This window comes from Vanessa tameamea, chromosome 9, assembly GCF_037043105.1.
Source record: "Vanessa tameamea isolate UH-Manoa-2023 chromosome 9, ilVanTame1 primary haplotype, whole genome shotgun sequence".
Taxonomy (NCBI): Eukaryota; Metazoa; Arthropoda; class Insecta; order Lepidoptera; family Nymphalidae; genus Vanessa; species Vanessa tameamea.
Window position 1 is genome coordinate 10,922,637 of NC_087317.1, and position 25,990 is coordinate 10,948,626.

At 31.1% G+C, this 25,990-nt stretch overlaps 1 protein-coding gene across 2 annotated transcripts in view; it reads left to right on the forward strand.

The window, feature by feature from the left end:
- The first annotated feature begins 727 nt into the window (after positions 1 to 727).
- Positions 728 to 25,990, forward strand: part of LOC113396932 (thrombospondin type-1 domain-containing protein 7A-like) — an 83,286-nt gene continuing 58,023 nt past the window's right edge. For both annotated transcript variants that reach the window (XM_064215905.1, XM_064215906.1), the window contains exon 1: positions 728 to 939. The gene's annotated coding sequence lies outside the window, so the exon portion shown is untranslated. The remainder of the gene's footprint in view (positions 940 to 25,990) is intronic.

The window sequence follows — 25,990 nt, forward strand, 5'->3', positions numbered from 1 at the left end:
GAAAGAAATACGAGTTGCTTATGTAACTAAATCTTAACAGTCGTGTTTTCGTCTTATTCTATATAAAATATATTTTCTTACTGTTCTACCAGATAATTATTTAATAGATATCTTCCATTTTGTCATTTACTTAAAATAAATAATATTCCCAGAATCTTGAAAAGCTATCGATTCGGAAGATTCTATCTTATACCCATAAGGGTAGGAAATAGAATGTTTTGTAATCACGAATAATTGTAGTGATGATGCTTGTCAGGCAAAACAAAGACTCGGAAAGGGCGAGCGGTTTCCGCGTGGCTCGCGCAGTATCGAATACCGCCCGCCCTCAGTAACGCGCACAGAATAAACAACAGATGTGTCAAATTTGTCACAAAGGATGCTGTGAGTGATAAATTTAGTTGAATGATGATCTGAAATCCTGTTTTTTTTTAAATAATAACTATAAAACTAATATCGTTTTTAAATCAATGCTCTAACTTTAAATCCGTTTATGTAATTACAATAGTAAAGCCGTCACATACATTAAACAATTATAAATCATACAAATATTTGTTAAGGTAAAATAAAAGATAAAAGAATAGTATTACTTAGTTACAAAATACATCGGTTTTTGGAAAAAACAATACATTAAATTTTTTTTTTTTATTAGCAGACCTCTTTCCTTAAACGTTGAACCTTTTTAGCTGAATGTTTCATAATCTTTGCACGGGGCGGCGCGGGGTGCAAAGCTTGGTCAGTGCCCCGCGCGCCGCGATCTCGGTTGATCGTGTCTGCAGAAAACTGTTCTTTCTATCTATTATATTATACAATTTCAAGTATATTTTATTTAAATTTCCAATATTATCTAAAACATGCTTTAGATACATTTATGACCTGTAGCCGACTTTGTAGTAATGTGTAGCTTAGGTTAGGTGTTATTAACGTAGGAGCGATTTCAAGGTAAGGTCCTTTTTATATTTAGTTAGAAGATTAAGGAAAACCATCAGAATAATTGCTATTTTGGTATGGAACTCTATGAGATTTTTTTTTGTTAAATATTTTTGTATTAAGTACATCATCAATCATGAAATATTTTTAAATGTCTTTATATAAACATATTAATTTTATGATATGAAACTTAATATATTTTGTTTGCTACATAAAATATGTAATTTTATGAAATGAATGGGGAGCTTTTCTTCTATATGTTAAATTATTTGTATTTATATATATATAGAAATACAAATAAATTATTTGTATTTCTAATAGGAAGTAATTATAATTATAACATATTTTTCGCTATCACAAAGACATAAGTATCTCCTGCTGTCTAATACTATCTAGCATTTCCCAAGCGACGAATAAGTATAAAAAATTATATATATCTTCTTAACCGTGACGTGTTTAATCGTTAAAATGTAAACAGATTTTATTGTTCTCACCGAACATTTAAAACGTAAAAAGATTGGGATATTGATGAAAGACCATTTTTGCAATTTCGCGGTTACGAATGGCTCATTAAGCACCGATTCGATTATCTCGAATGGCGCGACGGCTGAGCATTCGACAATTAGCTTTGAAAAATATCCTCCATTAACTACAGCGGCAAGAAGAACAGAATATTTAAATAAAATTAACGTAAAGACTTTAAAAGACAATGACTTGATAACATTTCTAAAAAGTATCTTGCCGAGTTAAATGCCAATTTTTCTTATTTAAAGCTATACTTTTCTATGTTATATACTAAAAACGTTTGTGCTTGAGATTCGCCACATCCTACGATTTTTTTTATTACTCTACAAAATTGTAAACGATATCAAATTCGTTCTCGTTGTTTAATAATATATATTATTGATTAAAAGATTAAATATTCCTCTTTGTATGTATAATGATGATGAATATATTCGTTCATTCATAAAATATTTCAAAGGACTACAATCGTGTACACATCCGTAGCAGTAATAAAGGCTTTGAAAAGAAACAGCTCATTAAGCACCGATTCGATTATCGCGCCTCTTGAGTTTTGCCAATTAACGATCAACGTCGTAACAAGAGAGCAAGGAAATTTCATTTAACTTTTCAATCAAAAATACGAATAATTCTTTAAAGATCGAGGCGGTTTAAGTAAATTATTAAGGCAATGCTCTTTCAAACTTAGTGGGGAATCGAAAAGAATCACGACGGCCATATTGTAATTATTTTTCAAATCTTTTTATATTTTATCCTAGAATAATTTACATTTTTATTAATACTTTTGGCATCTTCAGAAAATATTACGATGCTTCGATACAACAGACAGATTAATCACCGACTATAATTCTTCAATTTCAATTACATCGAAATTTAAGAAAAATATAAACACGACGAACTTGACATCATTGTCTATAATTTATGGTAAAAATAACGACTAATGAACTAAATACTTGTTTCGCATATTTAACTTAAGTTACAATACATATTTATAATTTTGCAAAATAAAGTTTTAATAAAACGGCCCATCACTGTTGCTGTCTATATTTTTCCTTTTACTTTCATCTTGATAACATAGTCTGTTTATTTACGCCATTTTGTAAAAAAACTTTTGACAGTGTCATTTCGTGTGGCATCTTGCACTTTATTATTCTTTCTAGGGTCCCTTTATCTGTGCCTATATTATCTCTATCGGAATTTGGATTTAGACATTTATATTTATTAGATCTTCAATAATTTACCTTAAATATAAGATTTATTTTATTTATTAAAAGGCATTAAGCGTGTCCATATTTCTGAGCTATATTTTATAACTAACTTGCGGTATTTTTTATGAATATATAGTAAAAGACTTAAGCTATAAATTAATTCAATATTAAGCAAGATTATTCTTTTGAAATTAGAATATACTTTATTCGAGTAGAAGTTACAAGGTTAATTTGAATGTTAAGGTACTTCCAGTATGGAATGCATATAATTTAAAAAAAAATGTGTCACATTTTAATAACCGTATTAAATTGTGACGCATGCGTCATATGTCATTATGGAAGGCAATTTATAATAGCATAACGTCATATAACTAGATCTACTCAAGGCTATTTTTGTGCTATAATGACATTGAACGTACTACCGATTGATATACAAAAAACATATACGCATTTCTTATCAGTCTTAGGGAGTCTGCCCACTACACCGTCCCCTATCATGACCATGCTATGTACGTATCAGGAAATATTCTCACTGAAAATTATTGACGCTCCGTGCATGACCCGCGATAGTGCTGGTCTGTGACGGACCTGTCTAGTAAACATAGTCTCTTACTAATCAATACAAACTATATATTGTTGTCTGACACGTTCCTAGTATGGTCTATAGGTGACCAGTATGTCTTCACAAAAAACAATTACGTTTAAATTCTGACCTAAAATCGGTACACCGACCACCACTCGGTAAAAATTTAATCAGCTTAATGCATGATGGCCACACGTTCAATTAGTTATTCGATGATTGCGTTATAATTTTATTAATTACTAATTGTTGCCCGCAGCTTTGCTCTCGTGGAAATTGATTATATTACAGAATAATTTAAAATATTACGTTAATTTTAGACCTCATTTGTGGTTCGACTTTCGTGGGCTAGATACACCAGACTGCTTACAGAGCTCACTCTCGAACATGCTATTTAGAACTGTCTATGCGAAAAACAGTCTTCTCTTATATCTATTCCGTGAATAATACTTTAAGCGCGAACTGTACTCTCTTGAAATTAAAGGGGTATTCTGATGGTATCAAAGATATTCGTGGAATATACACTACTTCTCTTTTAGTAACTGTATCCGATGATATAATGATAGAGAACCCTTACTATTAGTCTGGTGTCGTTGCATAATTTTTGAAGTCTTAAATTCGTCAGTTACATTATTGGAGCGCCAATCCCCTAACATAAAAAATGACGGGCTTCAAGACTAGCCTATATACGAAATTTCAACCACTATTTCAACCCTTAGGGGTAGAATATCCAGAAACGCTTAAATACATATCTAATCATTTCTCATCAGTAGCCCAAAAATAAAGGTTGATGCTTATTACTTCAAAATTGACGGATTTCCAGACTAACCTACAGAAGAAATATCAACCCTTAGGGGAAAAATATGCAGAAACGCTTAAATATATATCTACTCATTTTTAATTTATAGCCTATAAAATAAAGACTCATGTTTCTAACTTAAAAATGACGGACTTACATACAAATTTTCAACCCTTATTTCACCCCATTAGAGGTAGTGTATCAAGAAATGCTAAAATACATATTTACTTATTTTTAATCAGTATCCCAAAAATAAAGTTTCGTGTTTCTACCCTAAAAACTAACGGACTTACATACAAATTTTCAACCCTTATTTCACCCTCTTAAGGGTAGAATATGCAGATATACTTAAATACGTATATACACATTTTCAACCATTATTCAAAAAATAGAATTTCGTGTTTCTGACTTAAAAAATAACGGACTTTCATACTAAATTTCAACCCTTATTTCTCCCCTTAGAGGTAGTGTACCCAGAAACGCTAAAATACATACCTACTCATTTTTAATCAGTATCCCAAAAACAAAGTTTCGTGTTTCTACCTTAAAAACTAACCGACTTCCATACAAATTTTCAACCATTATTTCACCCCCTTAGGGGTTGAATTTCCAAAATTCCTTTCTTAGTGGGTGTCTACTCAATAAAATGATCCTACGTGAGTAGCCTAGCTTTAATAGTTTACGCTCAGCGATGATGAATCAGTCAGTCAGGACTTGTTATTTTATATATATAGATTATTACTGTAACTACATAATTACTTTACGAATTTGACGCTGATATATGCGTTTGTGGTTACATACAAAACATTTATATAAGTATATACTGTAACAAAATCAATATAACTTCTTCCTAGCTTACTGGTCTTCACAATTTAAGATGTCAGGGTATCTTTAAATGTACAAAAACTATTTCAATAATGACTATTATATTATTGGCTTGTTATTAACTCAACTCTAAAACATAATAATGATCTTGATAATGAGTTTCTTATCTTCTCAGCTTCTTTAGCTTTTTTTATGCCCCTGTTATCGTCTAATCTCTAACTGATGTTTTCATCAAATTTATTGATTTATACACCAAACCCAATATCAGTTTTGAATGAAAATATGCTTGAAATTTCATGTCCTCTATATTTTATCTGTTGCAAGATATTGCAAAGTTATAACTAAAAATACTTGATTTTGTTTTGGTTTTCCGCTGGCTGTTACTAGTTTGTTTAGGTATTCCGTTAGCAAACTACATGACTATCATTGTTGATCATGTCTTTAATCCTTAGCGAGTTTGCATTGGCTTAGTGATCCTTTTTTATCAAGCAATCTTTTACTCTACGTTTTTGTGCACGCGTTTTTCATTCGTTCTCACTGAAAATTTCGTTCGTTCTTTTTTTCGTTTCTTTCACTATTGTAATTTAAATCCAAACCATTCTTTTAAGAATATCAATTCTATTTTCACTTATTGTCTGCTATTTGTTAAATAATGATCTCAAATGAGCATCTAATTTATAATAAATATATAGATATATAATATTTATCGTATATTAAAAAATACCCATTTTTTCAGTAAATCCTAAATGAACTGTTCCTTTCGTTAATATTTAACGAAAACGTCAATTATAAAGCATCAAATTGCATTTTCAATAATTTAAATTTAGATATTAATAGTGTCCTCCTAACTTTCAGCCACGATGACCATTCCCCAAAGAGACTCACTTACACTTAAGTATAAGTTAAGTATTACAAGACAAGACAAGTCGAGCCGATATATTTATATAGTATAATGATTTAAACGCGAATTTAATCAATCAAAACTGGTTCTTTTGTTTTTAATATAACTTTACAAATTATATTTATAAATCAATCAAGCTTGTCTTCTTTAATAGTATGAACCATGTTTAATAAAAAATATAATAAACTAGGACATCATCTTATCCTTGAACCATCAAATGCTAAATGAACCGCATTCTTAAATCTTGTAAGCAGAAATTGCTAACGAAGTCCTAAATGTCATAAAGATAAAAAGTAACGAGACGGTTCATAGATTATTATTTAAGGAAATCGCTTCATACGCAAAAACCGAATACAAAATTTAACCAAAAGTTCAGTATAAGAATATTAATTCAAAAATAATTTCAGATGTATATCTGTAACTTATTTGATAATACGATATATAAGATATCAAGGAGTTATAAATATGAACGATACTGGTCAACTTATTAAATATATAATATAATAATACTAGCGGCCCGGTACGTGCTTCACTACGTATAAAGTGATATAATACAAAAACGAGTTAGAACATCGATTCATTTCTTAAAAAAATATATTTACTTAATTGCTAGCTATTTAAAAAATTAATTCAAAACATTTGGATATACAATATTTTTGGTTTTTCCATTTTGAGTGTGAATAAACAATCAGCTGGGGGTACCGACTCTGGAACAGGCAACATAAAGTTGGCCGTGTGAAAAACATGATCCTTCCAAATTCACACCACAAACGTGAAGTATTTGCCCTTAGGCCTTGTTGATGGATATCGCAAATGATAAACGAACAGGATATTGCAATCGTTTGAACTCGAATGGCATATCAGTTTGAATCATAGGGATACGCGGTATCAAACAAACTTCACCTTTAGATTTACCAGTTAAGATCGTAGCTTCGATCAAATTTGGCAATAACTTTTTCACTGTCAATCTGGTGCTATTACACAGTTTTGGTGGATTAATATTTCGCAATAATATAATTAAAGAACTAACTAAGATTTAAGCAGTGCGGTGGCATGCCAGCCGGTTCCAATGAATTTAAAAATTCAACTGGAAAGTTCAATGCCTCATCTTGATTCATAGCACTGTCAATTGATTTATATGTCGTGAATACACCTGGCAGTTTCTCTTGAATTTGAAAAGTAATAGCATTGATATGAATGTTCAACCAATCATGATTTATATAATTCTGAAGAATATTCGGAAAAACACATTCAATCAATTCATCTATCGATTGCACAATAGTACAAAAATTGTTCGGTATAGCGATCAATCCATTGGTCCTGTCGATTTTTATTTTGCCATCACCAATTTCTAACAATTGTTTTGAAAACTTATGGGCAGCTGGATTATTTTGTAGGTTAATACGCAAATTAATGTTTAGTGTAAATTTTTGTACATATCTCCAAAGAACTGATGACTTCAAACAGGCATTTATTTCATCAGCAGGAGTTGATCGAGGAATGACAGGCAATGTTTGACGAAAATCCCCTGACAGTAATATCAAAGCGCCACCAAAAAGCTGTTGATTACCACGTAAATCTTGCATCGTTCGATTAAATGCTTCTAGTGATTTTTTATTCGCCATTGTACACTCATCCCATAAAATAATTGACGTTAATCGCAGAATGAGAGATGTCCCAAATATTAATGAATATAATGGTTCGGGTGGAATTTCTAATGCTGGCAATCTAACTTTGCCATTAGCACAACACATGCCGGGCGTTTCACCTGAAAATTTTGCGTTTGCATTTTACGTCCATCATTCCAATGTATCCGTACATACTATAATCAATCTGACTGTTGTAATTAAAAGCAGCACACATCGTTTCAGTCAAAGTAGCACAACGTATTCGTGATCGCCGTGGAAGATTCAGTACAGGCACAGGGTCAGCAGATCTATTTCGTGCACTACGTTCACGCTGCGATGCATTAGCTTGTGTGCGTTCATCTGCAGTCTATGATCGTCTTTGAGATGTCACATAATTTGTATTACGCGTTTGCCGACCTATATTTGCTCGTCTGGCTCGTGGCATTAATCCTTCATCCTTCATATACAAAAGAAAAAATGAAATTGAAAACAAATTGCTACATTAATAGTGGTGTATCAGTATTTATACATATGTGTCTGGAAATATACGGGATTAAATATTGGTGGTTATTTTATGATATCGATTCAGTTTCGCGTAAAAATAAAAATACAAAAGGAGTAGGTATTGACTACTAAATCAATTCTTTGCGGGAAAACAACCAACAAAATTTCACCCTGTACCTATATAACTGCATTCGTTGTCAATGTATAAAAAAATGTCAATAAAATAATCCATTACAAAATAATAAAATACACAGCAATATATATTTTTTTTCAAATTATGAAACATACATGTAATCACTTCAACAGTTCAAAACTTACCGTTTGTGTAAATGCGTTTGACAATTTAATTCAAATAAAGCCTGCTAACAACATGAAACACCGACAGCGCACTAAAAAACTGAGTAAAATTTAAAAATTGAAAGTACACGCTACTTTTAAATCGGCAAACGTAAATAAATATTTATATGATTTTAGTTTTTAAATAGTTAGCAATTAAGTAATATATTTTTTTAAGAAATGAATAGATGTTCTAACTGATTTTTGTATTATTTCTAATGACAGCTCAATCATTTTTAAAATAAGAAATTGTGTTACATGCCAGTATTTAATGCTATGCCATGGGTTATTTGGAAATAATAAATTAAATTAAGACTATTACCTATTGAAACTGGTGGATGAGTGTACTCATTTTTAATTGATAAAAAATCTTCCCGTCTAAAGAATCTCCATTAACAAAATGACCCGCCATTTATTGAAATCATTTGTTACAAAAAATGTGATAAATGAAGAACCACTCGACCGATTTTGTGCAAAATTCACATAAACCATCTACTAAATAGTCCGCACAAACCCTAAAAATTTGGTTTGGATAGATGAGTTCTTGAGTTATAAAGTGACAACGAAAAATGCCACTTATTTTTATATATAAGATGTACATTTGTGACTAGTATTTCCATATTAATAATAGTCATTATTGTAAAACATTATGAACAAATGACTGTTAGCACAATAAACACGTTTGTTGTTTATGGAAGAAAATTCAATTCGTGTATTTTCTCATTGGCAAGGTCGTTGTCTCGTGTTTATGTTGAATGTTGAGATTTAAAGCTTGATCCACTGCACTGCAGAATGCAGATTGCTTGATATACAAACGTACACATACATATATCGTATTGCAGTATATAATATACATACAATTTGTTTAAAAATAAAGCACTTGCTTGTTTGTGTTCTTACTATATACTACTTTGAGATTTTTCTTAAATATTTCAGAAGAAGATCTTAAATGTTACGCTCCTCATAACATTATAAAAATATTTTAATTACATTAATGAGTAATTCATTTCTAACGAAACGCGCTAATATAATTGCATAAATATAATTATTTTATTATTTATACTTAATTTTATTTGTTTAAAGTATAAATACGTTCATTAATGTCAATATCTGAATTTGAATCACTTCCCTCCATGTAAAATTCAATCCAAATGTAAAAATTAATTTTACTTTCGGTAAATACATTCAATGCCTCTTAACAACACCATACCTCGCTTTTTATTTTGACCAAGCCTGCCGCTCGCCTCTTCCGTCCGCTTATAGTCGTCCGCGAGGAAAACTGTCCCTTAAGCACATATAGATCTATATGTAAAACAAAAGACTATCGGGGAAAGTTCATTCTTGAACTGGGAGGAAATTTAACTTCTATACAGAAGTCAATGTTATTAATTGTCTTTATACCAAAATTGCATTAAATTTAAAATTAAACGTCTTTATTAAATATTGTCGTATTACCTGTAACTTATTTAATAATTAAATATCAACGTAAAAAATATCACAATTCAGTTCGGGTAATAAATCACCTGAGTCCGAGGAAAGTAACCAAAATAGGAACTCACCAGATTTTTTCAGCTAATGTCGCTTATAAATTTGAGATAAGTTTAATTTTATCAATAGAATATTGATAATTAAATTCCCATAATCTGTTATTATTTATAATCTTTCTAATTGTACCTTTGTTTTAACGTTGTGTATATTTTTTTAAATATAGGAACAGAGATTTTTTGCTTTTCTTCTGGGATACTATCATAACATCGTTAACGTCACAAACCGACGATGACGACCTCCGTGGTCGAGTAGTGTATACACCGATTTTCATGGGTACGCCACTCCGAGGTCCCGGGTTCGATTTCCGGCCGAGTCAACGTAGAAAAATTTCATTAGTTTTCTATGTTGCCTTGGGTCTGGGTGTTTATGGTACCGTCGTTACTTCTGATTTTCCATAACACAAGTGCTTTAGCTACTTACATTAGGATCAGAGTAATGTATGTGATGTTGTCCAATATTTATTTATATTCACTTAAAAACCAGTTGTTGCTATATGTGATAGAATATTTATATTAAGGGTATTTTAAGTTTAAATTTATTCCTCGTATTGATGATTTATAAATAATAGATGTGCGTTCATACCTAATGAAAGTAGGTTTGAACGCACTTGTGACCCGTTTGTTTCTGAGGGCTTGATCGAAACGTGAACATTTTAGGAGATAAACATTGCACAGGGTACACAGGCGGGCATCAAACCCATTACCGACTAAGTGAATTACTGATGGATGCCGAGTAGCACGGGAGCTTTTACGAAGTTTGAAGCTGGGCTGGATTGAAATTTAATTTAATATCGTGCAAATTGACTTTTGTAATTTATAGTTTCAAATTTGTTCAATTACTTTGTTTTATTTAGGTATTTTAGGTATATTCTAATATATTCTAGATTTTTTTCTAGACTGCTAGTAATATTAACAGTTTATGTCTTTTTATCATTATCATAACATTTTCGTGTCCACTATTTTGTTACATCGTTTTTAAACTTTTCCGTATAAAATGCTATGTAATTGCACTAGGGAATACTAACATTACTTCGCACTCATTAGCCGAGTAAATATGTCTAATATCAAACTGAAAACAACGAGAATATTTAAGCAATGTCCATAGGATATATAAATGTAGATCATTTAATTTTATGACTATTTTAAATGTACTTATGTTAAATACAAAGTACAATTTTTAACAAAAAATCTACTTTTAGTACCTCACTTAAAATATTTTGGAGTAGTTACACGATACTAGTATAACATACTCCATAAATACTGGTAACAAGACCAGTAACTTACTACCCACTTTCTGTAATACAACAGATTAATACTGCTGTAAAGTTATAAAGAGGAAAGTTTGCTTTGTGTTCGGACTTACTAAAGTTAGAAACTGGCTGCTAGTCATCAAATTCAAATCAATTCATCCTGACTAATATTACATACGAAAGTGAGTTTGTTTGTTTGTTCGCTTTCACGTCTCACTGCTCAACCGATTGTCATGAAATTTTGCATACACGTGTTCAGGGGTAAAGAAAAGTATAAAACCACGCAGGCACATCTCTCTCTCATACATTGGAAACTAGTGTGCTATATTTAAATGTCCTTTTCTTAAGTAAAAAAATGGAGCAAGATTTATTTAATGGGGATTAATTAATTCTTGAATCTGATATCGCTAATTTGCCATGTAAGTGATATCTTGTACGAATTAAGATGGTATAATATCGATACGTTTGCAAAGCTATTTAACATAAGGCTTTTGTTGTTAATCTTATTGTTTATAATATATTACAACCGATGTTGGTAAATCTGTTTGAGATTAACCGATTACTATCAAAATTGCCTCAGATACGTATTTTTCAGGGTAAAGGTTTTTTTATTTATACACTTTGTTATAACTCATGGCTAGAAGGCGCTGTCAAAGTCACAAAGTCGGGCCAAAATGTTTAGCCGTGAAACAGAGAGACGGACAGAGCTACATTCTCATTTAGATTATTAATATAGATTATTTCTTTTACGACTGAATGTATTATAATGAAACTTAGTAATAAATAGTTCCTACAAACTTTTAGTTATCCTTGCCTGTTAGTATTTGTGGGTCAAATATTACCTACAACTGAATTTAAACCAGTGCAATCCATAAAATTTAAACTTTTTTTTATACACTTTGGGTGCTGATGACAATACAATCTCGTGTAGTTTTTTTTTAAATAATGAGCCTGAATCAGTTACATTTTATATAAAAAAATAAATTATTAATTAAAAAAAAAAATTATATAATGCAAAATACGCAAGAGATAAAATTGCGTTTTTTTTTTAAATAGTATCTATCTAGGTAAATATTTACTCTGCTAGCATTATTATTACCAAACACCGAAAACAGTACCATACTAAAAGGTAATTTGAAACAATTCTATTACGTCTTGCCTCATAATAGCCACCTGTTCCCGGTCATTGCTCTGCGTCCGCTAAAGGATCACAAGGGCCGCAATACTCAAATCCCCGGCAAGTACAGTACTCAGGCAACCAAGTACACTCCATAGTGAAGCTTTGCCCTTTCCACGCCCATTCATCGCATCTAGCATCCACTCGACCCATCTCGCAAATTAGACCTCGACTAACTCAAACCCGTTGACAAATTAAAAACGTACTATTAAAATCTTGCCCTCGAAACGATGGGTACGGAACCAGGAACATAATTAGGGGCTAAGCATTGTGACGAGCCCTCGTGGAGCGAGAGAGTCATTATATGTCTAGTTAACGAGTCTATTTCTGAACCTGTTATTTTTTGATACACGCTGTACTTCATTCGTATATCTTTAGCACACGAATACTCGTAAGTATACTGAGTGGATGAAAATATTTTTAAAAACAATTCGAATGCTCTATAGCTATCTACTTTCATAATATACTTAATATTCTATAATGTCTTTTATAAATTACAAAGTACATCATTTCGTAGAATTACATTAAAATCGACTTGCTGGAAACTCGTAACAATTGATATCTGAGAACGAAACATCAAGTCATAATTGAATATTTAATTTCTAAGCAACTCATTGGAATAAAGAAACCTTTTCGATGAAATCATTATATTCTTCGATGGAAACTTCAATTCCAGTTTTAACTTCGTTTCATAAAGTCAAGGAAATAGTGAACTATATGATAAAATAAAGACTCTTCAGAAAAATTACTTGTTAGGTTAGATTATTTTTGCTGAATAGTATATAAAGTAGTAACAGTGATATAACAAACATAAATAGACCGTGATTACAATATTATAATTGGTTAATAATATAAGTTATTACTACAAACCAAATTTGAAAAATGACCAGAATAAGTTTTTATAAAAAGCAATTGAAGATATTTCTTCTTCTGCTAGCTATTGCTTATTCTGGTTTTGCATCGCTGGTGCCGTTGATTGATAATAATAAGCCCGTGTTACAGGTCACCAGACATCTCTCGACCGATATAAAATCAATAGCCTTTAATTAAGGTATTACTAAAATAAAACAAGTAACAAAAAATGTGGTTTTATATGTGTACAATTTATGAACATTGTGGTTTTGACTATGAAACTTCATACACATATAAATACTCTTTCGTTATCAGTTTTAACAGAAAAGATGATCAACGCAGTCCGTTTTTTAGAAACTTAAAACTCCATTCTAACCAAACTATTACAATTGCTCCATACAAAGCGAAATGTAAATGTGAACAATAAAAACATCCATTTTACGGTTAACATTCAGAATAAAAGCTTTTTGTTTGAAATGCGAGGTTTATTTACGGCGTAGACATTCCCTTTCCACTGCGAGCACCAAATGACATTGGCGCTTAGGCATTTAGGCTGACCATCCAGAGACACGTCCACAATGTTCACATAATATATTTCATTTTTATTCATTAATTGATATTTGCTATCTCCTTTGTACCTAAGGAAGTATGCGGTGGTTCTGTAGAAATTATATAAGTGAAAGCGAGGTATAAAGAAGTTATTCTTCGATAGGTTACTTATCTGGTAAAAGAAATACCTTTTACCGGTCACAGAATAACTCAATTATGGCGACATATTACCCTACCCAACAATTTCCGTTTTTTTTTCTCAATTTACAAAAGGACATCAAAATTGTTTTTAATATATTTATATATGTATTTGATTCCACCAAAACAATAATTTATCGATAAAGTTAGTCATACCTTATTAACAAAAGTTTTACCTTTCGCCTCATTGAATTTATGAGAAACCATGAAACTTTCTAAGCTGTTATATCAATGTACTGCTGGAGAAAATAAGTAAGGGTTGAATAGAAGGGTTATAAATAATAAAGATTATTAATTTAATAGATAAAAAGATACAATTATGTTACCTGTCTGTTTATTTATAAAAGATAGATATTATATACTTTTATCTGACTTTACTGTAGACAAATCATATTGGAGAACAGAAAATACTTTATACAAAGTTTCATTTTTTACAGATTCTGAAGCGTTTATGTGAAAAGCGCCCGAACCAATAGTTATTTCTCTGAATACATTGAACATTATTAGGTATATCTCAAAAAATGTGCTACGTATAAACATGTTTTATAACGTACGTCCACCCTGAAACTATAAGCTATTATAATCGTTTTTAATATTTGAAAATTAAACAGAATCGAGTTGAGTATATATTTTGTAAATAATTTATCATTGTTTACTATTAAGGTATTGCCATTGCAGCGCCATCAATACCGAAGTGCACTGAACGATATGACGTAAAGCGCTCTCGGTATTGTCTACGCTTGACGTATGCGCGCCATTTTGCACAACCAACCAACGATAAACACATCTAAATAAACACGTTTATACTGACTGATTTTATAAAATTATTGTTATGTAATGCTTTAAGTTTTTTATAGTACTATAAGACTATAATGTGCTTGGCTTATTATTATAATATATAAGAAGTTTAAAAAGATACAGGCGTGTAAAATTTTTCTGATGATAAACGGCCACCTTCGTTCATAGATTTCTTATTTTCACCACTATGAGAATTACTAAACATTCCTGTCACCGTCAAGGTGTGATAAAACAATGAAAACTAAAATCTCACTTTTGTATGAAATTACACGGGTTCATTCGTCCTTCAAATCGAAATCTAGTTTGAAGTTTAATTGTTTAGCGTTAAAAACTGGAGACTGACATGTATCTGCCCAGACGGTTTTACTAAGCTCCCTGTATAGAATTCGTGGTTATTTTCAAATAACTAATTCTTATTCAAATTAAATCATGTATATTTGATTATATATTTTTTTATTATTATTATTTTTTTATTAATAGTTCTGATAATTCATTACTATTATGATATAACAGTAATCAATTGCGATTAGTACATAACTGTTTGTATATATTTACTATTCTACATTAAACTCGAATTAGCCATTGCAATATCTGTATTTGTATTAAACAGACCGACTGGAGTAGTGAACACAACAATACGATATGTAGCGTTACCGCCATTGTCTACGGTTGACGGTCGCGCGCCATTTTGTACTAACGACCATAGACAAACCGAGCTGAACAAATACGTTGCCTGTCGATATAGCTTTATTGGCCGTTACTATATTGTCACCTCTATTTACAATTGATAAATCTATATTTTAAGGATGAATGACTTAAAAAATATATCCAATGATTTTTTAATAAAACGTTAATTTTATAAACCTCATTATATATATCTGAGTCATTGCAAAAATAGGTTGAATTTTCAAGCCTTTGGAACGGAAAGACCCTTTGTTGATCCAGTGCTGGGCAAAAACTCCTCACCCTTTCGCCCGAGAGTGTTTGGAGCTTACTCCACATGAATTTAGCGGTGCTTTCTCCGGGCTTAAACTTAGAATCCTCGGTTAATATTCACAACTTGTAACCTCTAGGCCATCACATTGGCTGGCATATGTCCATCTTAACCCAAGGACATATCATATATTTTAATCCCCGATCATTTTGGCTGTGTACGACGAAACGTCTACGTGGAGCATTGACCCTTCCTTGATCCCGCTCTTTCACCCTTTTTTGGATTATGACTGTCTCACAAAAGGAGACTAAGGAGACTTTAAGAATATTTTCTGCAGAGCATTGCCAATACATCTGCTCACAGGTCCGATTTCTGCTAATCGGTTTAGAATTGGCGGGTAGTGTTACGGTATTAATCGTTCATCTTAACACGGTTTCTGTGCCTTATCTATAAATAATAATTGTACATGTTGCCACAGACGTTTCTGTAATTTTGTTAAAGATCTACAAATTCCAAATACAATAACAAAAGAAAACGTGTTTCTGTTATAGTTTTCTCAGTATTTACCCGATAGGAGCACGGAATGACTGTTTTCTCTGCAAATAACGTTGATTTCATAAGCCATACCTGAAACAATTTACAATATACTAACATACTATATAATTCGTGTTCGTCCTGAAGCTTTATAGCTATTGTTACAATTTGATATAATATCTGAAGCTCTCACTACTAAAGAATGAAGCAACTATATTACACATTACACCGCTTGTAAATGTTTTATGATAAAATTGGCCAATTATTCGAAATTCTCATCTCCCCAGCTATAGAGTTAGATGAGTCTCATGTGTATAATTTATGCAAATACCGCGTGACACGACACCAAGGGAGCTCGCTGAACCTATTAACTTGAATAGTTCCCTTAATAGGATTTCCTTTACCCCGTAACTTTCAGGTAACCACTATAGAATTCTGGAATCTTGTCAAACTTTCCACTATGGCATATTGTCTAAGGGTTTTGTATTGTATTATAGAGACCGTATAGAAAATATAACGTATTTTTATGAAGTTTCAGTACATAAACCTTAATGCTATTAAAGCATAAGGAGCTTTTATAATTGACCCAAAAGAGACGATTTCACTTATAATAATTTTATTTATTCAGAAATAAGTTCTTATTATATATTTTTTAAATAAACCTGAAAGAAGCATCTTAAATCAAGCCTCTTTAATCCTATTGTATAAAATAACCATAAAAAGCTATTCGTGTCTTACTTTTGTAACATTTACAAATTACAAGAACAATTTACAAGACAACCATAAAGGTCATTAAACTAAAAGTACGTAGTCATTTGTAAAAATGGAGAGCTCTTATAATTGTTGTTTAAACTGGTTCTGTGTAAATGAAGACCGGATGAATCGTTATGAAATGATACGCGTTTTAAATCGGCGCTTGATATCGGATCGATCGACGTTGTTACTCAGAGTCAACAGTGTGAAACAAAGTGCAAACACTATCATTCAGTGAGACGGGTAACTCGCGTGCTAGTTTAATCTGTTTACCGCGCTTTATGTCCACTGAACATGAAACTACAGATTACTTACAAACATTACTGGTATTGTATTTAAAATATTTATTTTATTTCTATTTTACTATTATAACTATTGAAACACTTGGACCTTAGAGTAATAGTGCAAAAGACTTCATTAAAAGTATAACATCTCACCATTTGCCTTCACTGGTGACAGGAGCTCGGGCTGGTTCGTTTTTCGCCCAGAGGATCGGAATTGCGATTCAACGGGGAAATGCTGCTAGCATTTTTCCCACCATTCCAGGCGGTCTTGATTTATACAGTAACTATTTTTCATTCATATCAGTATATATATAAGGTCATAAAGTTATTTTAAATGTTATTGTATAATTAAAAACATTGATATTTACTATTCGATAATTAGATTTTATTGTATTTATCATTTACTTAGTAATTAATGTAATCTGCGAATTTATTCAACGTATCTTCGCCACTAATTAAGCATCTTAAGATGTAAGTATATCGCACCATTTAGTAGAATGCAACACTATTGCCTACCTTCAGCCTTACTGTACTTCGCTTATTACTTCCCTAGCGAATGTGTTAGTTAGGGAAATAGAGATCTAATAATAGAGATCAGAAATATGGAATTTATCTTTAATAATAATAGAATAAGCATTTTTATACTTCCAGACGGTCTAGTGTTGTAAAGTCAATTTCAAATCTGACATAACTTTGATTTGACAGCTTTGACATCGTGGAGTGATTGGCCCTTTTAAAATTTAGACTAACCATCCGTCATAAATAGAATATTCGACAGTAAAGACAGAACAATAACAGAACACTTCTTAACCGATAATTGAGAGTTCAAACCCGGGCACGCACAACTTTATTTGTCATGTGCTCAATTTGTGTTTATAGTTCATCTCATGCTCGATAATGAATAAAAACTTTGTGAGGAAACCTGCGAAAATATTTTAAGCAGAACAAACTGCAATTTTATATTTATTATTATTATTAGTCTCTAAGTTCTAAGCGAATCACTTTAAAGATATAATAAATAATTTTTTTACATTTTTACATTAGCAGCCTGTAAATTTCCCACTGCTGGGCTAAAGGCCTCCTCTCCCTTTGGAATATGCTCCAAACCTTCTCAAAGGGAGAGGAGGCCTATAAATAATTGGTTAAGTAAATTCTTAGTTTTGTGGTTTTTTTATTAAAGAAAAATTCACACAAAACCTTCTTTGTTAATTAAAATATATTTAATCTCTTGAATCAAAGAAAGCTTTCATTGTGTCATTGTCTCTACAAAACAACTGTACAACGGGCGTTTGCAATTCACTCGCATTGTGTGAGCGACTGCCTCGTTTAAAGAAACAACTCAACATTGTGAGAATTTAAGGCCCGAACTTCACTCGTGTTTATTTCCAACTTTGTAGTTCCACTTTGTTTGAAAAGATAATAACCAAACGGGCACCTATTCTGTAACCGCTATAATCGTGAAACTCGACGCTCTGAAACAGCCCCATTCTCACACGGAGCATTGTTTCGCCAACATTGCGTTGAAGTGGAGTCGAGGATCATCGAAAACTGCCGACTTCATTATCAGGAATTTTGCCCCACTGAATCTTCGAGACGCACTCACAGCGCACGTTTCACTTCGGTACTCCGAACTGAATACTGATTGAGGGATATTAAAATTTTGTGGTAAAATTGAAGTCAGCGCGATGCACAGAGTTATTGAATTTCATTCAATATGTGCTCGAGTAGCGGCTTGTAAGAGATGAGAGAAGTTATCGGAAACACGAGGTTGAGGTGTGCTTTTATTTGGGTTTGACTCAATTTTAAATAAAATAACCTTTATCGATGATACGCCTAAATATTTGGCATAGATTTTTTTTTTTTTGTATTTTGTTTATTTAATGTTTTAAAAACACATTTAGATTAGATTTTAATCATTACCGTTATAAGGACGTATTTAATTAATCGGACAAAAAATATGTTTATAAACAAGCATAAACTAAACGCAAGAATAAAGTACACAACACAAATACAATACACTTTACATCCTTAACATATTATCCATTGAAACTATTTTAACTTAGTTGCCAACTCTGTGTAAATCTGCCCAACTTTTAGATTGGAACCCAAATATCTATTATGATTAATGTACTTCCGAAGTTTGGGATAGAGCTTGCCTTTATACATAGGTTATAGGTATTATAAGCCATTGTCCGGGATTGAGGTTGATATTGGACCAACATTGGAACCAACTACGAACATGCGGGTTGGAACAATATACCACGCTCCAGTTGCTCCGATAATGAACACGATATTAAATTAACTTTCTTTGTTTGCAATATGCGTATTCATTAGCAAAATTAAAATGTTGTAATAAATATGTGTGTTGTCGAAATTCATAATATATGCTTCATAACTTTATATAATATGACTGCACTGGACATTGTATGTGTAAATTGTGTAGTACATTGTGTGTGCTCAGTTGTAATGCATCTGACTCTTCTTTGTCTTTTAGCCGACTTCTAAAAATGAGGTTTTATATATATGACGGAAATGTTTTTCTTATGTATTTATTATTTTTTATATTATATAGGTTTAATCGATTGACATAATTAAAAGTTTATTCAATCGCAACCGCTATACAATAAAGATTAGTAACGCGCAAGTAAGCGTAACGTAAACCGTATCCAAAAAGACACATAGATAACGTAGCAGACAAGATTGTTACGTCAGCCGTAGGTATAGAAACCAATGGGGATCGGTCGTAACTTGATATAGCAAAAGTTAATTGACACATGCAGTCAATAATATGTTACTTAATAACTCCATACAGATTAATTTATATTTATTATTATTTTTCATCATTATTATTAAGTACCACCGTATTTTTCAAGTAATACGTAATTTAGATTTGCTAGTTTGTGTTTTTATATACATATATAGTTATTAAAAAATCATAAATGTTATCGATTTAGTGCATGATGTGGTTTCCTGTAAACGTACTGGATACATTTAAACACTATGAATTAAGCTCGTACTTTCAAAATCCTTACCAAAGGACTGCAGACCACGAGTTTTGCGGCTCCAATCCCCGATCAGACCAACAAAAGGATATTGGGTTTTAGCTTGGGAGTGTTTACACCCTCGTGCCACGGCAAGCACATTGACCAAGCGCTTGAGTTCTCACTGCTCGTGACGGATTGCCGCTCCGTTGGTTTATGTGAGCATTATGATAACAAAAAAATGCACATGTATTTGCGTACTAACTTATGCATCACTTATCCCTTAAGTAGTTAGCTAGTCTTTGTTGCAAATGTTTGCCTTGATCGGAACGGAATCGGTCGGATAAATAATTATTTCTTAGCGAGAAATAATTATTTTCGAATCTATGAAAACGAAATGGAAAGCTATATATTAATTATTATTTTTTGTCATATATAAGACAATTGTCTAAAATAGGAACGATATACGACCATACTAACTTATAATAAATTTCGCGCCATTGTTAGCATAATGAGAAGTCTAGAAATACGATCATTTAGCAAAATGGCATTTCATTAATTACGAACCGCATTGGGGGGGGGGCGCAGGTTTAACAAGCGAATTTAATTAAAGGCAAACAATTCGCGACAAAGCTGTCTGTCGCGACCATCCTCATTGAAAAGTCAACTTAATTCTCTATTACTTTCCGTCTATTACTTTACAGTTTTTACTTTTCCAGATGGAAAATCCAGCCAGTTTATGCGCAATGCTCTTATTCAATTTGGAAATGGTTGGCCTTTACCTGACAGTTATAGTCTTTTTCGTTTTATATTCACGTCAACTGTTTTGATGTGGATGAATTTAAAACCATATTGTTTCTATTGATTATATTTTCTCTGTTTATCGATTGGCCTAAAATAATAATTAACCATGAACCGCTTTCTTTTCTTATTATTCCACTTTAATATATTAGTTACCAGTTTTGTAATCTAATTTATGTATTATATCATTCATCACAAAAATAAATTTGACTTTTGTTTTTAATACTAATTAACACATAAAAGGTTTCAGTCATTAATTATTATTATAAGTAAATTTCTGAAACCTCATTAATACTACGTCCAACGTAATCGAAAATGACTTAAGTTAACAAACTAAAAGGTTATGATGATAATATGAGTAATTAAGTGACCTTTGATATTATAATATGACCTTAATCACACAGATATTTATTACTTTTATTATATGAACTATAATAGCATACATTCTTCTTTAAGTCTCATTTTACTGTAGGCTTATAATGTGGTCTGCACTTTTAATAGAGCAGCTCAACTCAAATGTAACTTTATTGCACCATAGAACATTTTTGTAAGCGAGGATTTTCTTCCACCAACACTTATTTTTCCTTGAAACTTGTCGTGGACAATTAACCATCATAGATACGTATTTTTCCAACCGGTTGTTAAATTCGGTTGCAATTCTTACAGACACAAAGTCACATAAACCATATTCAAATTGAAAATAACGTGATTGCATAATTGTAACACAGCGTTGCTATCGTAATTAACGTTTTGTATTGTGCATTGTTTTTTTACCAATAATCAATAATCCAACGGCTTTATGCAGTACAGACAAAGAAATATAACAATAAGACTAAGAAATATTAAAATTAATTCACAATGGTTGTAAAATAATAAAAAAGTTTATTGTTATAATTAGGGTACAACAACAAAAATGTTCTAATAATTTCAGAGGTACTAAAACATAATTTAAAAAGAGTATATTGTGTCGTAAAATATATTATAAGTATCGTGAAAACTAAAAAATTCGTCACGCCTTTAACGTATATACGTATGTAGCTACTAGTATACATAAAACCTATTGTGAAACGAGTGATCAGCCTAATGTGAACAAAAAAGCGTCCATTGAAAATTGCTTTTCCATATACCTATATATACACAAACAGTACCGTCTGAACTGCTACTATCGACTAGTTTAATAATCCAACGCTTATAAAACATACCTACCCTTCCAGTTGGGAGTTGCTAATGGAAATTTAATTAAACTTAAGCTGATAGGGTGCCAAACGATGACATTAGTGCCGCCGACATTTTGTTGTCATGCTCAATGTTGAATTATTGTTGATTTATACTTTATAAATTCAACTATAATCTTTTCATTATAACAACTCACTGTGTCGATATCTGAACAACTGTCTAATGCTGCCTGAATTGTACATATCCAAGTTATATAAAGTTTTATACAGGTTTATAGACAGACAGATATTGAATACACATTTTTATTATCTTTTATTTTTTGGAAGATAGAATTTAAAACAATATATGTAAAATTCAAATATAAAATACATTAATAAAAACGACCTTATTTAAAATCTGATTCATTTGATGTAAATAAATTTATAATTGATTCTGTGAAAAAAAAGAGTAATTTAATAAAGCAATTATTAACGTAACCACCTCTGTTAAAAAGTTTACATGATTACTCGTCTATATATATAATTAAAATTAAAATCATATAGTATGGTAAAAAATACACAATATTTTTTATAAACATCGTTTCTAATAAATAATATTAGGTGTTTTAAGTAGAAGGAAGAAATTAGAGTAGACTTGATTAAAAAAGAAATGAGTTCGAATATAAACATAAGAGCGTTCGAATAGAAGAATAATAAATATTGTGAAACATTGTTATTAAAACAATTCCACCTACACCTTGTTTATCACTCGCTTAATTAGAAAGATTAATCCATTGTCTTCCACGATACGACCTATCAGCTGTACCCTCGTCATGGTTAATAACTGCTCGAGTTTCATACTTATAGACTCTACAAACAGATCAACGATGTTATTAAAGAATCTCGCATTTATGAATTAAAAATATTTAATATGTCTCTACTTCTAATATTTCATTGTAATTAATCATTAACTTGAGTTGATCGGTAATAAGGATTGTTTTTTTTTTAATTAAACGGTAACATTTTCGTTTTAATCAAGATTTGAATTAAGAATTCAATGAAATGGTTTTTTTTTCGGCATTTATCCAGCAATTAATGTCTACCAGCTACCAGTATGATGAGGGTGAATGATGATTGTTTTCGAAATTACTATGAAAATATTAAATTAAATCTCTTCGTTCATTCATCATTGTTTTATTGTTAAGTTTAATATCAACGTAATGTTTTATTGCAGTAATTATATTCAGAGAACGATTTCGCATAGGGTGGTATAACGTCAACAAGGCCTAATTCAAGAGCGTCTTAATTAAAACCGCTTTTTAAGTTTCTAAGTTAAACGAATTTAACGGCAACTCAAAACAATCAGTTATATAGCATCTGTTATAAGGATTTATTAACTATTTATGTACTCGCTACTCCAGCTTCACACAGGTAAAATAAGGGTCTAATTTTATTAAGACTTCTATCCATTTATATTAACAGATTATTCAAAAAAAATTGTCGGTTTTAGACCAAAACCTCCACTTGTGTACGCAGAACACCTAAGCATTTTTATTACAATCAATAGTAAATGAACGCATACAGGACAGTAACACAATAATTATTTTTTATTTCTTAACAGAATTCAAACTTGGAATAAATTATTGTAGTTGCAATTATATAAAACGCGGAGAGAATAAAATGCTCATAGTCGTATATGAAATAAAAGCAGAAGAATTTAAATTATTATTTATGTTCGTCTGTACTGACATATAAAAAAAAATCATGAAGTGAACAGTTTTCATAAAGCACTCTTTTACACTCATCTACGAAGGTAATGAGGTCGTTGAACCGAGTTTTGTATTTCAACTCGTTATAAAACAAGACTCGGGTTCGACGTCCTCTTCTCTCTGCCTTTTTAATAAAATATTTATTCACACAAAAGTGAAAATCCCTTTTGTTATTATTTCATGTCTATCATTCTAAAATTAAATGAATTATAAAGTTGTGAGAAATAGAAAGATTAAAATTTAATAGTTTATTTAAGTTTTACGACAGTACTGTTGAGCATTATTTGTTGCATAATCAGATTCAATGCTTCTCAACCCAACACAATCGTTGCATAGTTTAATAGAGAAGCCTGTTAACTATGACAATTTGATTTAGATGACGTCTTCGGTTATCACTTATGGAACATTGCACTAGTTAAATCGTAAATACGCTCTACAATAGTGTTATTACCGGGGGCAGATGTGAAATGATATTCATTTATATTATCCTCAACAAGTTATACTAACGCTAATGTAGAGCCGAGTGGTCCAGTAAATAATATTCAAGCATATTAACCGAAGAACGAGGGCTAAAGTATGTAAGCCACTTAAACCACTAACATTTATAAGTATTTAAATTGTATTTATAATTATTCACCTCATGCTCGGTGATAAAGGAGACAATCGTGAGGAAATCTTCATCTGTCGATTGAAATAAATATGTCAATCAAAAGAAGAACAACGTGGTACAGAAGAATACTAGCAACATTTACCCTTTCAATCACAATTCCGAATATCTAGTCGAAAAATGAACCGGCTTTTCTGTCACCGTTTGAGGCTATATATAAGTAAGGTGTTGTATGTTTTATAATTTAATTTTACTACTCCAAGTTTCAATTGTTTCTACTCAAAAATGAATAAGATTATTATATAATAAAATATAAAGAAATGCTGCTAGCATTTTTGCCACCATTCCACGCGGTCATGATTTATACAATAACTTTTTTAGCTCATGTTTGTATATTGTTGCCTTGATGTTAATTTTATAATTATTGTTATAATTATAATTATTGTTTCTAGATAATTTTGAATTTAAGACGAAAGTCGTGTTTCCTGCTTCCAAAATTATTAATTGTAATTAAGTGGAAAAATGTTTTATCCATCTATCACATATTGTTTTACCAAATATACTTGTGGCTTCACGAGTAAAAATAAATTACAAAGTCGTCAGTAATGCCAAACTTTATCGTTTCCTCTCAAAATATTCTGAGAATTTTATTATTTTAATAAAAAAAAACTTGTTCAGCTTAATAACCATTGTGACGATTCCAAATATTCGTTTTATACAAATATGTGGTTACCAGTCAAAGGATGTTCGACTGAACACAGTTGCTAGCGAGGACGAAAATTTGATGAAAAGGACGCTCGTTGGAATTTGGCATTGATAAAACTTTCAACAAAACATTGTATATACATATATTTTATTGAAAGTTTTTGTATTTAGTATTATTTTATTTATTTAAATTATTTATTCATTTGGTTTATTTCATATTTTCAAGAAACATAGCTCAAGTCATATTTATTGTATAAATTGATTTAGGTTATTTTGTTTCGTCAATATATGAGGATTATAATTTAATCACTACTATTGTATAGGTACCATAGTTGTAATTTCTACAGATATTAAATGTATATTTCCAACAACTTGAGTTAAGTATTAAATGTTTATAATAAATTTAAAAGAAATCCTAAGGTTAAGGTTCAACATTAACGTTCTAAGGGTGGGTTAGTATTTATTACAGTGACAATGTCTACGCACGGCGATGTCTGCACTTACCATCCAATCTACCTCCTACTTTAAATAATATATACAAATATATATATTAAGTTAGCAAGTTAATGCCTTGTCCAAGTTAAAGCAAGTCCATTCACCAGTATCTTTCTATATTTTAAGTAAATAACATAAACACTATATCTTCAAGCTTATAAGTTTATTGTGACTTGATAAATTGCATCAGTTATAAAGGATCAACTCTTTATAACTCAACATCTTAATTAAATATTTGAACCACATACAAGCTATGTGCATATACTCCTTTTACGCCCATTCTAATTCATAAAGACACTTGCATTGAGATAAAATGTGTCGTGTTATATAAAAGGCGTTTCGTGTGTAGCGGCACGTCTTTCACAAAGGCGC